Source organism: Rhagoletis pomonella, unplaced genomic scaffold (genome assembly GCF_013731165.1).
Source record: "Rhagoletis pomonella isolate Grant_MI unplaced genomic scaffold, Rhpom_1.0 Rhpom_scaffold_00001, whole genome shotgun sequence".
In the NCBI taxonomy this organism is placed as follows: domain Eukaryota; kingdom Metazoa; phylum Arthropoda; class Insecta; order Diptera; family Tephritidae; genus Rhagoletis; species Rhagoletis pomonella.
In genome coordinates, this window is record NW_023458555.1 from 13,129,623 (window position 1) to 13,146,874 (window position 17,252).

Consider the following 17,252-nt stretch of genomic DNA (forward strand, 5'->3'; position numbering starts at 1 on the left):
TCAGTGAAAAGGAACAACAACCACAAATACAAACACAATTGTGGATAACAAATGAAATGACAATAGCTAAGGTGCATGCAACAACAAAATGTGACAGCCTGACGCAAATGGCTTAACAAGCGGGAACGAGCAAAATTAAAAAAAAAAAAACAAAAAAACGGAAAAAGGCAAAAACCTTTGTCGGCGCAAACTAACTTAAATATTTAGGTATATTTTAAAATTACTTGGGATCGGCTATTGGTTTCGATAAAGGGTGCAAAACTCAATAATGAGCTGAATGTCAAAGTCATGGTAACTATGTACATAAAAGGCAAAATATAACAACGAAACCACAACAATAAATTATGCGTCATGCGAACTATCTACAGATGTCTTTATGTTGTTAATTTTTGTGCCCGTAAAAAATGCCGACACTTCCGGCACCAAGCAACTATCTACTAAGTTCTAGTTCAGCGCAAAGATGTTGCATGATCAACATGAGCGATCGAGAGAGAGAGAGAGAAGGGAAAGAGGGAGATAGCAGCGTAGTTCACAGGCTGCTAGTAAAAAAACAGAAGGTTTGCGTTCCCTCAGCGCCGACTAAACGACTAAATACTAAGAATAACTTTTATAGTTAAAGACACTTAGCTACTGAAAAAAAAACCGATACGCTTTTTTTACTCACCGCCAACGCCATTCATGCGCTGCAAGTGTGATCACTAGGCGTTTTTCTTTTTTCTTCTTTAGAAACTTGTGAAAATCACTCAACAAAAGTTACAGTTACAGCTAATGAAATGAAATGCATTTGTCATCTGAAACGCCTGTGTGAAGGTAGGCAAACAAAAATAACAGTGATTTAAGTGAGCAAGTGAGTGATCCTCGCGCAAGCCGCGAACGAATGAATGGCAAGCGCAGAGTTGCATTTTACAATTGCGTTTTCTTAAATTACCGTTGCCAGTTTAGCGCCTGTTGTAATTTCGAGAATTTGCATTGTTATTTACAAGAAAAAATAAAAATAAATAAAAAATATAAATGAACACAATTCAAACGAAATATAAGACGTAAGAAGATCGCATTTACGTACGTAGATGAAGATTGATGTGACAATTGTGTTTGTGCAAGCCAACTGACACGAGAAAGATCACGATCATGGATCAAGTGGCATGGCTAACGACGACGCTTTCGTGCCGCTTCAACAAGTGTACATATGTATGTATCTATGAACCGAGTATGAATTCGGCTCTGCCAGCGATTTGCGGTGATTTAATTTAGTTTGTAAATACTCTGATGCAAAAGAATTGGCGCAAAAAAAATCTTACTTTAGCTTTTGTTTGTTTGTTTGAGTTTTACAAATAGATCGAGCGCATTACAAGCGGTATAACTTTTTTATTATCGAAGAAGGCCCTATTTCAGAATTTGATTGAAAAAACTCTTTTTTAATTTAAATTTTTTTTATTTTTTAAATTTTAGATTTTATTGTTTTAAAAAGAAAAGTATGTATACATTTTTTAATTTCATTTAATTTTTAGAAACCTATTTTATATATTTTTTCCTTCTTATTTTTCTTGTAATATTATTTTAGATATAATATTTTTTTAATTTCATTTAATTTTTAGGAACTTATTTTTTTTCTTTTTTAAATATATTTTTTTATTTTTTAGATAAATTTTCTTTTTAATTTTTATTGTTTCAAAAAGGAAAGATTTTTTAAATTTTTAGAACCTTTTTATTCAATTTAAATTTTTTTAATTTAATTTATTTTTTTTTGTTTTGTTAATCTCATGTACTTTTAATTTGTAGATTTTATTGTTTTTAAAATAAAATATATTTTTTACTTCATTTAACTTTCAGGATTTTATTTTATTTATTTTTTAAATCTTTTTTTTAATTTACACATGCCGGCAGACATAAGTTTGACGAAGATCTGCGATTTACAACGCGCCATAAATATTTCCAATTCGTTCTATGACTAGATATATGGTCACCATTTAGGATCTGAGTGAGGACATTACTAAAACCCAACCTAAGCACATGCGCTCCGACCAGTTAATGCTAAAGGTCGGATATCGCTGTTAATTTATTGAAAGCAGTCACACTTTCCGAAAAAAGGTTTATCCCAATGGTAGGAGCCCAACTGCTTTGTACGCGTTCATACTAGCGCCGGCGACTAAGGCCATACGGAAAGGACGCCATTTTTTTGTGCCTAGAATCGGATAATCATTTAGTTTTCGTCGTCAAGCGCAACTGACGGTAGACCTAGAAAAGTGCTGTTTCGAGTTGGACCTAAAAGAGATAAAAGTGGTATTTGCGTGGCTTTAAGGGAGCATGTGAAAACATCGTCGGAATAGATAGGTTTTTAACCTTTTTTTTGTAGCCCAGACCATGGGCTGTACCAGAGAGAGGTTAAGCCACGCAATGAGCGGCAAAGCGGCGCCATACAGTATTGCCGCTCAGCCGCTCAGAAATTCCGCTCAGTGCATGGCCACTTCAATAGTATTTCATATGTTTTAATTTTAGGCCGCTCAGCCGCTCGCCACGTTGCCGCTCATTGCGTGGCCTCGGCCTAACGCGAATCGCTTGAGGCAGCTAAAGCTTCTTCTACGCGATGGATGGTAATTAAACTCTGCTGGCATTCACGGGCAGGAGTTGTTCCGGGTGGTGATAGACTATCTGAGAATGTGGTTAATAGCCAGTCTGTACAGTGTTGGGTCCAGTGGTTACCGTATGTACATAGTCTTAGATCTCGTCCTTGAATTGATATGTACTTAGACATTTTCTGGCATGCCTAGGCGGAAGTTCTGGTTCCAACAAGTGCCTGTTCAGATAGCAATTGATCAGCAGGAACTTCTTGCTAAACATTATGTTATTATGCATAATTCTCAAAAATCAACGGTAAATTTTAGTGACTTGAACTTGCACTTTCTTGTACTAAAATTTAATGGGCTACAAAACTTTGTACTCTCTTTCCTGCTGTTACCTGTTTAATACGCCTTGATTCATTCATATTTTTATAAAAAATAAGACAAATTTGGTATGCAAAATATAAATAAACAAATCATCAAAACGCCAGGGGGTACTAATTTTTGACGATCACTGTATGTATTCATAGTATGTAATGTAAATAAATAATGTAGTATCCAGAATATAATATATATAAGGTAGGTAATAACGGTAATGAGCGCAATCTTTTTTTCTTTATTTTTTTTTTTATCATAAAAGCAGCCATTCGTTGCCGAACTACGCCTTTACATAGTTCATTAAAGTGATTGTAACTATTATTGAAATCAGAGAGAAATTCTTGCTATTCGGCGGAAATTACGATGAAAATTTGTTAACAATGAATGAAAATTGTGCATAGATAAGTACATAGTTGTGTTTTAGCCACGAGCAATGCAATTGATTGTTACTGAAAGCGATGTTCACAATTGAAAAGCCGATACATATTTACATATGTATGTATGTTGCTGGCTCTATTGACAATAATAATTATCGACTTTTTTGACTGATTTTAACCGATCGCAGTCGATTATTTTGTAAAGCGAATGAATGATAAACTTGCGTTTTAAAAATAGAATTGACGTGCAACGCCAAAAAAAGAAGAAGAGTGACAAATGTGAACAAAGCAAATTAATGGACCCATCATATGTATGCCGTTGATTGTTGCAGTCTTTTTATTTTGTTTAACGAGCGAATGATTTGGCAAGTTCACTTCCCGGCTAGCTGATTTGTAAGCTAAGGCAGCTCTATGTTGCTGTTCGGCCAAAAGTTTTAAACAGCACGCTTCCAGCCGGAAAAACGGCTTAAGGATCCAATGTAGTTCAATCGGTAATTTTTATGCAAGTTAATCTCTGCACAGAAAATAATGGCGTTGACCTCCGCTTGGAAAATGCTCCGAAATTTGCGCATAGGTACAGATACTCTCATTCTGGAGCCACAGATGCCTTTCCCAATGCCCAATTGGGTTTAAGAGCCGTCTGTGACCATACTGGTTTTGCGAGACTGTCGTTGAGGCTTTGAAGTTTTTTTAAAAAACCTAAATAAACCGATTTAACGCTACGCTTATATGGTTACAGTTCCATTATGATCACAGTGTCATTGATGAATTTTTTTTTTTTTAGAATTGTAGGTAAATTTTTTTTTTCCATTATCATATCGTTTTTACTTATAACATTGTATATTTTTTTATTTATGCGATTGTTTAAAAATTAATTGCATGAAACCAAACGAGGCGAGCTCGCACAACACGAACGTCAAACAGAGAAATTATTTCGATAATTTGATTAATTATCATGTTATGATGAATGATTTCGAAAAAAAAGAACAATGAAGACAGTTAAAACGTGAACAAATGTATGTATATACGTAAATAAAAGTGGTGTTTGTATACTGAAACACACATACATATATACATACGGTAACTCCCAAAATTCGCAATGTTTTATATGCTAAAATTGTTTGTTAATTTTGTTTTAAAATATGGCTTACATAAGTTTCAGCAAAATCGCCAACTTTTTAATACGAATTTCTAAAAAGAATTCAGGTATGCTAGAGCAGGAACCTAAAGACTTTAGATGCTGGGTTAAAGCTACTCCTTGCTGTAGCAGCGTTGCCTCGACGTCAAGCTGGATACCCAATTCGTCATTTAAACGTTTTTTCTTGACCTTGATTGACCAAATTTTTTTTTGAAGAGTGTAGCTTTGTCGCTTTTTTAATTGAATAATTGCAGCTTTCTTTTCATTCATAGCAATATATTCACTACATTACGAAATGATACTTTATTTTTTCGCAGGAGTGTACATTCTTCTGTGCTATCAAATACAAACTCGTAACACCAACCACTTTGATTTATGTTGAGTGACAGATGCGTAAACATGCTTAGTAAATGTGAGATGCCAATGCGGTGGAGATAAACTAGAGAGACATTAATGCTGCGCCGCGCTTTATTGGCCAAAACACATGTCAGGTTGCATGTATATGTATGTACATTAGGGTGGCTCAAAAATTCATGGGGGGGGAGTAAAGTCTGAAGTTTAATGCTGTCACCCCCTAGGATGGTTTTATATCGAAAAAATGCACGCCGGTTTGTTTTCGAAATCAACAAAAAAAGAAATAAAGGTAGCTCAAAAGCTCAAAGCTCGCAAAGTTGTCATGTATTTCGACCGTAAAACTCTGTTTCCCTTCAAAACACTTCGAATAATAATATCAAATTATTTATTTTACCATTTTTTAATGCTAACGAATTTTTATGGGTCCATCCATTTAATTTTTGGGAATATTGGGAGACCTTTAAAAAATAGTTAAACTTAAAAAATGGTTAAATAAACAATTGGGTATTATACGAGAAATCTCCTGAAGAGAAACAGAGTTTTCCGTTCGAAAAATATTGATTTTCAAGAATTCTAAGAAAACATTTTTCCCCACATAAAATGCATTGAAAACTTTGATCGCATTGAGCGACCTGTGAATATATTTTGATTCCAAAATTTAAAAAAAAAAACTGGGTTATATTCTTTCGGTATAGAACAAATTAAGCATTTGGACCACCCTTATGTGCATTCATGCATACGTTTTTACAAGCGAACTTGGCGGCTTCTATACATACATACATACATATATGACACACTTATAAACGCATAAAGAACAAAATGTAGAAAAATATGCCTGCGTATGAATATTAAAGGTTATGAGCAGATTCCAGCAGACAAGTGCCAAAAAAAGGATGCAAATCGCAGGTTTTGGCTAAATAGAGACATGCAATGAAGCTTGTTGGTACACTGGTACATAGATGAAAGAAGCATTGTAATGCTTTGAGTTGTGGTTAAACATAAATGCATACGAGTGATGGGCATACTTAAGTACTTTTGTGTTTTGTAAAGTACCAGTTTGGAGATGTCTAAATGCTTAAATAAAAACTAGTTAGGCTTTTAGAAGTTGCTAAATACTAAAGTAAAAAAATTAAGACTATTTAGCAGAATACTCAGATCTAAAGTACTCTGGTACTTTAGAGATGCAAAATACTGCCACTTAAGTCCTAAGGTAGATGGATAAGTACTTATGTACATAATAAATACTTTATGGTTTATGGAAAGCTAAAACAAGTGCCACCTTACCTTACACACACCTCAACTCACCTCAACTCAAATCAACCCAACTTAACTCTCCCTAGCTCGCCTCACTTCAACTTGCCTCAAGTCACCTTACTTAAACTCAACTCAACTCAACTCAGCTCACCTCAACTCAGTTCACCTCAACTCAAATCAACTCACCTCAAGTCAACTCACCTCACCTGACCTCAATTCCCCTCACCTCAACTAACATCACTCCTACTCAAGTCGCATCATCTCACCTCACCTCAACTCGCCTTAACGTACCTCACTTTAATTCAACTCACATCAAATTATCTCAGCTCAGTTAAGCAAATCACAAATAAATTTTATTTTTTTTTTCAAATCACGAAACAGTCGACAAAATGGAGAAGTAGTCCCAAAGACCTCAAATAGTCAAGAAAATCTCTAAACAGTCTCGGGAATCCCTAAAAACCTGAAAATCCCAAAATAGTTCCGAAAATCCCGGTGCAGTACCGAAAACCGATAGGTAGACCTAAGGATCTGAAAATCCCGAAATAATGCCGAGAACCGAGAATTATTCCCAAAGGCTCGATATAGTTCCGAAAACCAAGAGGTAGTTCCGAATAACCCAATATATTCTCGAAAATCCCACATCGTTTTAGATTTTTTGGGTCTGAATCCAAATTTGGCCACAGAATTACTCTGACATTTCACAATTTTGAGGTTATATTATGAAAACAACAAATTTACTTCGTAAGCATGAGTCACCATAGCTAATACCGAAGTACTGTATATTAAAACTGGTACATCTCGAGAAAAGACAAATCGAATCGTAACGAACGTAAAAGAGTTTTAAAGGGGATGAGTGATGTGTTTCACTCAGGTGGTAAAATCTTGTTGAACTGTGTAATTGGACCAATATAATATATTATGTAGATGCAAAACAAAACCCGCAGCTATAAAACGCCGATAGAAACTGAACTTGCCGCAAATAGAGGTAGTTAGTACCGAGCTTTCCTACAGCAAAAAAGTTCCACAACGGAGACACACAACAGGTGCAACCGTACCCTTATGTACCATGATACGCCCTGGTGAGGGAAATTGAAGGGTTATTTTCTCTCATAAAAGTTGAATGAATCTCAAGTTCTCAGCGCAAACATCGAGCATTCTGTGCTATCCAGTAGTAAACTCATCATCCAGCGTACAGAGTCTGTTGCGAATGTTGTGTATGGTCACAGGCTAAAATGAATGACCTATAGTTGAGCCAAGGGCCTCACCAGAGCATACGTCTCTATAGGCATCGTCACCTGATCGGCAGATTATGAAGACTTCGTGAAAGTCGAAGAAGACGTTATACTAATGGGCGAAGTCATTAATACTGGATACCGATGAAAAAGCGCAGGTCTTTACGAGCTTTGAAGGAAGCCTGATAAAGACCAAAGCGCCGGGGGTGCGAATTCGGTATTTTGCTGTGATATTAAAAGTAAATTAGGCAAGACAACAGTAACTGCTTTCGTAAGTTTTGGAAGCCCTACATATCCAATAACGGATCAGGTAGGGAGCTTGGATGCCATCGGGCACAGTGGAAACCAAGAATTTTGCCTTCAATAAAAAAGTTGTTTGATGTGATTTAGCTACTTTACCTATCAGAGGTACCTGTGACCGTATTATCGAAAGGTACAACTTTTTAAATAAAAGTTTAACTTCGTATCGTAATTATATGTATAGCAATAAAACGGTATACATATATACATATAAAGTTCAAAAGGACGCAAAATGCTCCTTATTTTGCTGGGCATCGTCTGCCCATACATACATATGTATGTAACTTCACAACTTGTTGATCTGAACACAAAAAAATTATCAAACGATAAATGAGCAAAAGTTGGACTTCTAGCCTTGCGCTGCTTGCCGACTGATAAGAAGTGATGCTACCTGATAAGAAGTGACGTAACATTTTGTATGACTTAAGCTACTGTTAACTGACAAGCCAAATAAGTTTAAAGAATATAATTTTTATGATTAATATAAAGTCAAGACACAATGTTGGTTTATTCAGTTTATAGCCGAAGGCTATGCGGGACAGTTCGGAAAGTTATACCGAAGGCAAGTGTCGGACAGCCAGCAGTTCTAAAAAGGCCATTAAACTCCTCGAGCAGAATTACCTGCTAAATAAGTGTTGAAGACACGAAGTCGTAAAAATTATTAGAAATAATATACATACTGAGTATGAGAAAAGAGCGTGAAAATACCATAAAAAACTTAGCACTTGCGGCGTATTTGAGCGACGCTGCATGTCAAGTATGTAATGCACGTACAAACATACATATGTTGTGTAGTACATATTTATAGCCAAACGAGATTGACAAACACATGCTAGTAGGTAATATGATCCGCTGATCGTTGCAAACGTTTGTTTTTTGTTTTTTTTTTTTTGTTTTTACTTTGTGCAGATTTAATTTTGTAAACAGCATTCATATGTGCATATGTATGTATATACATATACGCAAAATATGCATACGCGTAAGTACGTACGCATATAGGTTGTTATGAAAATATGAACACAGCTGATGGTTGTTTATAAATTTATTTGTGTATACTGTTTATTAAATTGGAGGCGTTGAATAGCTTATGGCTCAGGTGTAAATCGATAGCCAATTCAGTAATGGAAAGCTTCGGAATTCCTAGAAATTCCAATTCATACTACGTACATACATACATACATATGTACTTACATAAGGCACAATTAATTTGAAAGTAGACAATTAAAATTGGCAATTGTAAAAAATTCTTTTCTATTTTTGAAATTTTTATTTTTTAAAGAAAAAAAAATTGTTACCAAACAAACACTTTTAAAAGCTAACTGTAATTTTTATGACTCGCACTAAATGCACTTAAACATAACTGCAGCAGAAATAGGCATACTAGGCGTATGAGTAACTTTTTGTTCGATGGGTCAGAATTTAGAAAATTTCCGCAAAAAACTTGGTCCATCTCAAACAAATAATTTTGGACATCTGAATAATATGTACTATAAGTATGTACCTATGTATTTTATAATGAAATAAGTTAATAAGTTATACTTTGGAGGACAGAAATACCCAAATTTTTAAGGCTCTACGAATCGATAACTGATATGTATGTATGTATGTATGTAAGTATAGTTCAAGCAGAACAGGCTACAGCCAATGCTAAGAGGTTGTGAAAAGGACTAAAAAATGTGCACTTTTGTTGGGTCCAAAGACATAAAAGTGTAGAGGGCAACGAGAGGAGCGACGCACAATGCACAGTGATTCAAAACTGGTGAATGGTTTTCATAATTCACTGGATGCTTCATTTTTCTAGCAACGCAAGCATTAATTTGTTTTAGTGAAAGCTTATAAAATTAGTAAGAGACCAATTATGTTTTTTAATTTTTATTTTACATAGTAAAAACTAGTTGAAAACAAATGTAGCGCTCCGCCAAAACAAAAATAAATAAATGTTGTAAAAAAGTTGTTAGCAAAATTTTTTTTTATACACATTTCAGGTTTCACAGTCATTCAACTGTAGTATGATAAAGTGCAAGTTGCAAGTGGGTAAGAGTTCGAGTATATTTTTATTTATTTTTCGCTAACATTTCGAGCACATCTGTATGCTAAAAGGGAAATAGCATTTATTAACTGGAACAGAAATACAGTGCTTCACTTCCGCATAAAATGTAGGCAATTTGTTTTTTTACTACTTTCCTACATTCAGTGTCAGTGCAATTTAAAAAATTTGTGTTCTTGTTGCCACCTGTTAAAAAATTCAATTCAAATTATTTAAAAAAAATTAAATGGGTGAATTCGTTCAATATGGGTATCAATCGCAATGCGTTTGAAAACGCTTTACTTCTGCCGTACACGTAGGAGGGTTTCCACCTGTTTAAAAAATCAAACTTAACTTGAATTACGCGAATTAGGTATTTGAAACAAGTACCACAATATGGGTGTTAGAGGAAAGAGGTTTCAGAAGGTTTTAGGTTGAAAATGTTTTTGAAGGGGTTGCCACCGGTTTTGTAAAGTCGAATTAACTTAAATTACACAATATTACAAAATGGTAACTTTAGTGGTTTCCTGTCGGACTATTATTAATTTTATAGAGAATTTTTGGTTTAATTGTTTTTAATGAATAAATTACCTTTAGAAAAATAATACCAAACAAAGGCAAAACATGATACTGATAAAACAAAATTTCATTTATATTTAATGTAGATTGAGAACAAATTTATTAAGATACCATCAGCCCCTAAATGAGGGATTGAATCAAGGGGTGAATGGTTTTCAAATATATGTATGTATATATAGCGACCACCGTGAAAAATAATATGGACACGACATTTCGAAAAGTTTTGGTTAATTCTATTTTGTTTGTTTATTGTTAATTTTTTTTTTAATACAGCTCATTATCTAAGAAAACCCAAATATGCTAGTCCAAATTTTAAACCTTGTAGAAAAATGTTAAAAATTCAACCAAATACTACAAAACAAACTTTTTATTGAGAATTGGCAAATACCCGGCGTGCTTCACTGCACCTTAAAAGTATTTTTGTGTTGCTTAATACCCGTATTGTAATATTTCATTTATTTCATCAATTTAATTAAATCAAATTCTTCAAACAGGTGGCAGCCCTCATCAAAAATGTTTTCGGCAGTAAACTTTCCTAACCATCTTCAGTTTGATACCCATATTGCAGTACATATTTAATTTATCTTCTTAAAAATTGAATTCAAATTTTTAAACATGTGGCAATCTGCACAAAATTATTTTCGGCTGTATGCCCTCTTAAACCTCCTTCTTTTGACAGCCATATTGCAATATTTACTTTATTTATCAATTTACTTAAACTGCAATTTTCAAACAAAGTGGCAACTCTGAAAATTTTTTCTTTCTATACTTTAAGTTAGACCTCCTCTAGCAATACATTGCTGAAAACTGCATTAAATTCCATGCACTAGTTTTCGAGTGATGCGCGTACAAACATACAGACAGACAGACATACAAAAATTCTAAAAAAAATTCTGATTTTCTGTTGCTCTAATAACGAACATCCATATTAATTTTTCTTTAAAATGTATAATGTAAAGACATCGGCCTGTCACAATTTTATTATATGTATAGATTTGTAGGAAAATTATTGGTAAGCAGTTTTACAGCCCATTAAATTCTAGCTTAATAAAGTGCACGTTTCAAGTGGCTAGGAATTCCCCCTGGTTCTTTATTTGTATGGAAGAAAATGCATGAGACCGGAGATTTGGAGTCAGCTCACCAAAATACACCGAAAATAATATAAGTAGTATAGTATGTATTAGTGTTTCTGCTTCAAAAAAAATTTTAGTTTTATTATAGATTTGCAGCTCGGCTGCTTTAATACGCTCTCGTTGCCTACTTAAGTTCCGCGATAAGTTTGGAATATCACAAATTCTTTTAATGTCGCTGACAGAAAGAAATTCATGTCATTAACTAAATTATTTTTTAAATTTCCGAATAGTAGTCAGCTTTAACTTGGCTTTTAACTGACAGTCCGTGTAAATATTTGTAATCCTCCACCGATAGTTGCTACCAAAATCACTGACAAAAAACCTCAAGCATCAGACGCAAAAAACAAAAGGAAAACAAAAACGCATTCAAGACTAAAACAATTAATATTTAATTTATTTACCAATGAAAACAAAACAATATCATTAATAAAATAATTTTTAAACAGATACGAAAACAACAAACAAACAAAAAAAAAACTGAATGAATTTCCAAGAAGCAGCAACGAACCAGAACAAAAGCGAAATAAAGTTTTATAAAAATCACCGCATTTCGTGAATTGTTAAACAACAAATAGCCATTGAGCACAACTACAATAAAAACAAAGGAAAAAAAATGGAGAATCTTGGCTATAAAGAGGGCACAGCAAAGCCGCGACGTATGGCACGCTCCATTAGCGTGGTGACAAAGAGTGAGCTGGAACAGCCGTTGGCCGGTAATAATGCAAGGTAAGTGTGAAGTGGTGGAGGGGGATATACCAAAAGAGCGTATGAATTTATGCAGATTCCTTTAAATTGTTTTTTATTTTTTTTATTTAAGTACATAGATATTCGCAGACATACAAACTCTTTTACTGTTACGCGATAAGAACATTTTCTTAATTTTTTCACATTTTAGTTACAGTTTGTACTGATTTAAAATAATAACATCTTAAAAGAGAAACCGTTTTAGGAGGTAACGTACAGCAAATACTTACAGATGCGACTTGCACTTAAAAGAAAAATATAACACTTATATTTTATGGCAGTTAAGTTGAGCTTTAACGAATCAAATAATCACTGGAGATGAAAAAATTGAGCGGCAACAATAGAAATAGCCGAGTTTACAATTGGTTCGGAAATCAGTGGTGACACTTAAGGCACTCATGAGTTCTAGCATCAGACACTTAATGCAGCGTTAACCAGTTCTCACTTTTCTGCGGCCATCGCTCTTCAAAAGTAGTTAGTTTCGGCCAAAGGAAATAAGTAATGAAATGTTACAACTCTAGTAAGTAGACAGCTGTGTAGTTAAAAGTTAGCTACAAACTAGCTTCATTTCCTGCAGGGTTGATTGTGGTACAGTTCGTGCTTCCATCTCCTTCTGTACTCATTGCCCAGGCGTACAGGGCAATAGACATAAGAGTACTCTCGAAAGCACCCATAGCCTTCTCATCTTTGTTCGAAATTTAACTTCTTGAGGTTTTTGTAGGGCGTGTCGGCGAAAGATGGTTCTACTTTTCAATTGCTTAGGAAGCCCCAAGTAACATCTGATATTATTCGCAGTATTTATGCTGGATTCTAGGATGACTCCACTCACTACTCCAAAGTTACATATATCTCCCAACAGTGGCATGTACCACAATACGCGAAGACTGTTTGTGTCTGCTGTTGAGACAACGAAGTCAATGTCATCCGCGTACCCCCTCCTGACGTTTTTTCCTATCTATGATATCACTGCCACACATTAGACTAAAGAAGTCACACGAAGATGCGTCGCCTTGTCTAAAACCATAGTTGATCTCGGACGACTCGAGGAAGTCCTTCCTAATTTGGATGGAGCTAAAGGTTTTGCAGAGATTCCAAACTTAGACGAGGCATCGTATAGGCAACTGCTCTTTGTGGTATCAAAATCGGCTTTAAAATGGACGAAAGGGTGGTGTGTGTCTATTTGTTTGCCTTAGGTATTTTCAAGTATTTGACACGCTGGGAAAATCGGCATAATGGTCAATTGCCAGGACTTCGCGCGGGACAGAGTTGTGGTCCGAATTTCTCGTGAATTCCGGAAACGGGGTTCAAAGGAGAAGGCAATTCTTTGGGACAATCAACTACCTGCACTCGGACGCCTTTGGCTGTTGGATAAGTGTAGGGCGTTCCATAGATGCCCATAGATATCCGTATGATGTAAAGTTGAGTATTTAGGCAGGACTAGGGGTCTCTTATATGCCAACTGAAGCCAATTGGAAATGCCACGTCCTTCTCCACCTGGCCTTTCCAACGCAGCGGAGGCCTTCCCTGTTCCTCTATCCATTCGTGCGTGTCCTATTAGAAAAAACATGTTTTCAGTCCGCATTCCATTTAATCGTGATCCGAAATGATCGGCAATTATGGCTCTAAAGCGCTCACTGCTGACGGTAATGTCGTTCTCGCCATTTTAGTTTTCAAATTTGTAAATACCACCGGTTCATAAAGCACATCAAACATTTTATTTATGTGTCTCTTAAAACTCTCGTGGACTCTCTTTACTCCAAATGCGGCAATTTTGCTTAGTATTCAGGGGATCAAAAATTTGACTCACCACTGAACAGCAAATTGCGATTGAACAGTGGATAGACTTTTCTTGATATGTGCCCCACAGAACTTACGGCGTAAACGATGGTCATGCGGGTTTAATTTCTGACTGATTTTTTTTTTTAAGGTTGTAGGTCGGGAACATTATGTAAAATTTTCCAAGAAGTGGCGTTCGTCTATTTATGATGAAATTGCAAACTAAACTGAGCACAATTCATCTCACCAATTTTTGTTCGTTTAGGCGTTATGGAAAAGTAGAAATTCTAAAAAACACCCTTTAATTAAAATTGGTGTCAATTTTCCACAGAGTACCACAGCACGGGTATTTACTGCATTTATCGTTACACCACGAATATGTGTGTAAATTACGAAGGCATTACATGCGCCAGAAAATTATTGTTTGAGTGTAATTGTTTACAGATGCTAATTTGGCAATTAATTTTATCACCAACAGAACGGGCGTACAACAAAAACAAAGCTTAATTATCATTATAATTTATTTAAATTTTTTGCAAAACCCTTCAATTTGCTGTGCCAAAGAGTGTGGAGGATAATGAATAAAAAAAAAAAAAAACAGAAAGAAGTAAATAAGATTATTAAAAGGCAATTCTTTCTTTTGCCAATACAAAAAAAAATCAGGCCAATGCTATTAATCAGGAACCAAAGAAATGAAACTGGCTGCGACGCTAGAAATTCCCCGGCGACAAAAATAAACCAGCGTCAAACCAATAATTATATACGCACCCACCACACCGGCTAGGCGGGTGTTACCATCATAAAGTCAGCATTAAAATGAAACGTCATCACAGTTTTAAGCAGCGTCAAGCGCCAAAGCGTGAAGTTACTCTTCCGCAGACTCCGCGCGCAGCTAGTAGACTTTTCGATTAACTGACCACCCGCTTGACGGCTCGCAGCTCGCATACCTGTGCCAGCCAGCCAGGCAGCTAGTCAACCGTGATTTCGCACGCTACTTGAAATAGCTAAATATATGTATATGTATTCACACTGTGGACCACTATGTACACTTGTGCACACTATAATAACATTGATGTGGCGTCGATCGTTTTCAGTTTGTTTGTACAAGCTGGACACAGCAGCTGTAGCAGCCACAGTTAGTCGTTGAGCGAGTGGCATTCAAGCCGGTAGCGCGCATTACTTGCCAGTTCGGTTTCGGCAAAGTCCAAAAAATAAATTTTGCAAAAGAATAGTCTTAAAAAAAAAAATCACCAACATAGACGAACGCGCGCCCGAGACAGTTGCGTTATACTCGTACTACAACTGTAATCACACGAAATACGTTCGGTCAGTTACTCGTCTCTGCTCGTCTCATTGTCGTAATTGCTTTATTGGCCGCTCGGTAGAGGGCGCGCGCATTCGTGTCCAGCTGGAATTCGTCTATTCATAGCGATTTGTGTAGTAGCTTCGTGTAAATTCCACGCTTTGAGGCATAAACCGCATTCGGCTCTCGACGCGTTCGCCGTATTTCCGAGCGAGCGAGCGAGCGCTTGAAAGGAAGTGTGTGCGCGCCATACACCCCCACACCACACTCCCACCTACACACTGTTGCAGGCTTACTAATACATACATACATAAGTAAATGCTGTACGAATACATACTCGCATCAATGTAAAGCCCTTGGCGTGGAAAAATTTCTCGTTGAATTTGCAATGCGATTTGAAAATTTACACACAACAAACTGGGGGCCTGCGTGGATCTGGCTACGTAAAGTGTAGAGTTTTCTTTAAAAATCATATATTTTTTAGTTGCTCATTTCATGCAAATTCATTTGTAGTTAACTACATACATACATATATGTATCTACATACTAAATTCACATCAAAAGCAAACGCTTCAACTCAATTAAGTAGTGTATAGTTAACGCGCTAATAAAAGAGTACTCTTTATACTATTTCGTCGCTAATAAATCAAAATAGCGAGAATTTCAAGGCTTTGAATTTAATTTGGGTTTAACGTAGCGTCGGCCGGCAGCAGCAGCAAAGTGCCAAAGAAATTTGCATTAAAATAGCAGAAAACGAGAAATGGACAAAAAGTAGTGATTGATTAACATGTACGCGTTGGAAATTTTTCTTCTTTATGTTTTTTCTGCTTTAGTGTTGTGGTGTTGGAGGTTAAGTTTAAACTCACTTAATGTATTTGTGTGTGTATGTGCGTGTATTAAATTAAATTAATATACATATTTGTAAGTGCAATTTGAAGATATTTGCTAATTTAGTTTTTGCAAGCAAACATACTAGACATACATATTTGCAAGAAAAGTTAAAGCATATTTAAGAAAATAATATATAAAAAATAATAATAATTAAAAAAAAAAATTCCAAAAAAATTACAATATAAAAAAATACCAAAACAAAAATCAAAAAATTTAAATAAAAATACTAGAACTCATATTTGCAAGAAAAGTAAAAGTATGCAAAAAAAATTAAAATTTTTTAAAATATAAAAAAATTAAAAACAAAAAATCAAAAAATTTAAACAAAAATACTAGAACTCATATTTACAAAAAAAAAAATATTCAATTTAAAAATGAAAAAAAAATAAAAAAAAAAAAAATAAAAAATAACAAGTAATTTTTACGCAAAACACACAACCGGCTTCAATGTTCATCTAAATATTTAGCAGTTCTGTTCATGCCTTCATGATACAATGGTCGGAACTAAACCAAATTAGTATGGGACTACGCTTAGGTACAACCTTACCGATAAAAAAAAAAATAATAATTATCGAAAACTATTCACGTAGTCCAAAGTTATCTGGTAGCATACTTAAAAAAAAATATTCTAATGAAATCATAACCTTCCTCCTTTTTCCTAAAATCGGTTTAAAATTAATTAAAATAAGTCAAGTTTTTCAAATTTTACAGTGCAAAAAATCCGAAAATAATATTTTTTTTTATATATATTTTTAAAACTTTCAATGCAAAATCGAGTCGATAAAATTCGTCCTTAATGAAAAGCGTTTGTATTCTTTTTGGACTTCTCGAATTTGTTGTGATTTCTTTAAAATCCGCATTTTTTAAATTTTCTTACATTCTATATCAAAATTCAACTTTTCATAACAATTAAACTTTGCAACAAGCACCTCGCTCTAAGCTAGTGAATCGTAATAAGCTACTATGTATTAAAAAAAAAAGATTAAGTGTAGAAAAAATAAATCTGTCTGCTGCTGCTTAAAAAAAATTGGTAATGGAAACAAAGTGGCAAAAAAAAAATGGAAAAAAATGTGAAAAATGCCTTAACTAATTGGATAACTACATATCGCAGACGAACTTCAAAAGTGACACAACTCAAAATTTGGCATTTTTTTGAAATTATGCACTCAATATGTACACAGAGCCTTTATTTACCTTTCAGCAAAAGCT

General features: G+C 34.8%; 1 protein-coding gene across 1 annotated transcript in view; it reads right to left on the minus strand.

The window, feature by feature from the left end:
• Positions 1-17,252, minus strand: part of LOC118735931 (28S ribosomal protein S9, mitochondrial-like) — a 76,577-nt gene that overhangs the window by 26,690 nt on the left and 32,635 nt on the right. The window lies entirely within an intron of this gene.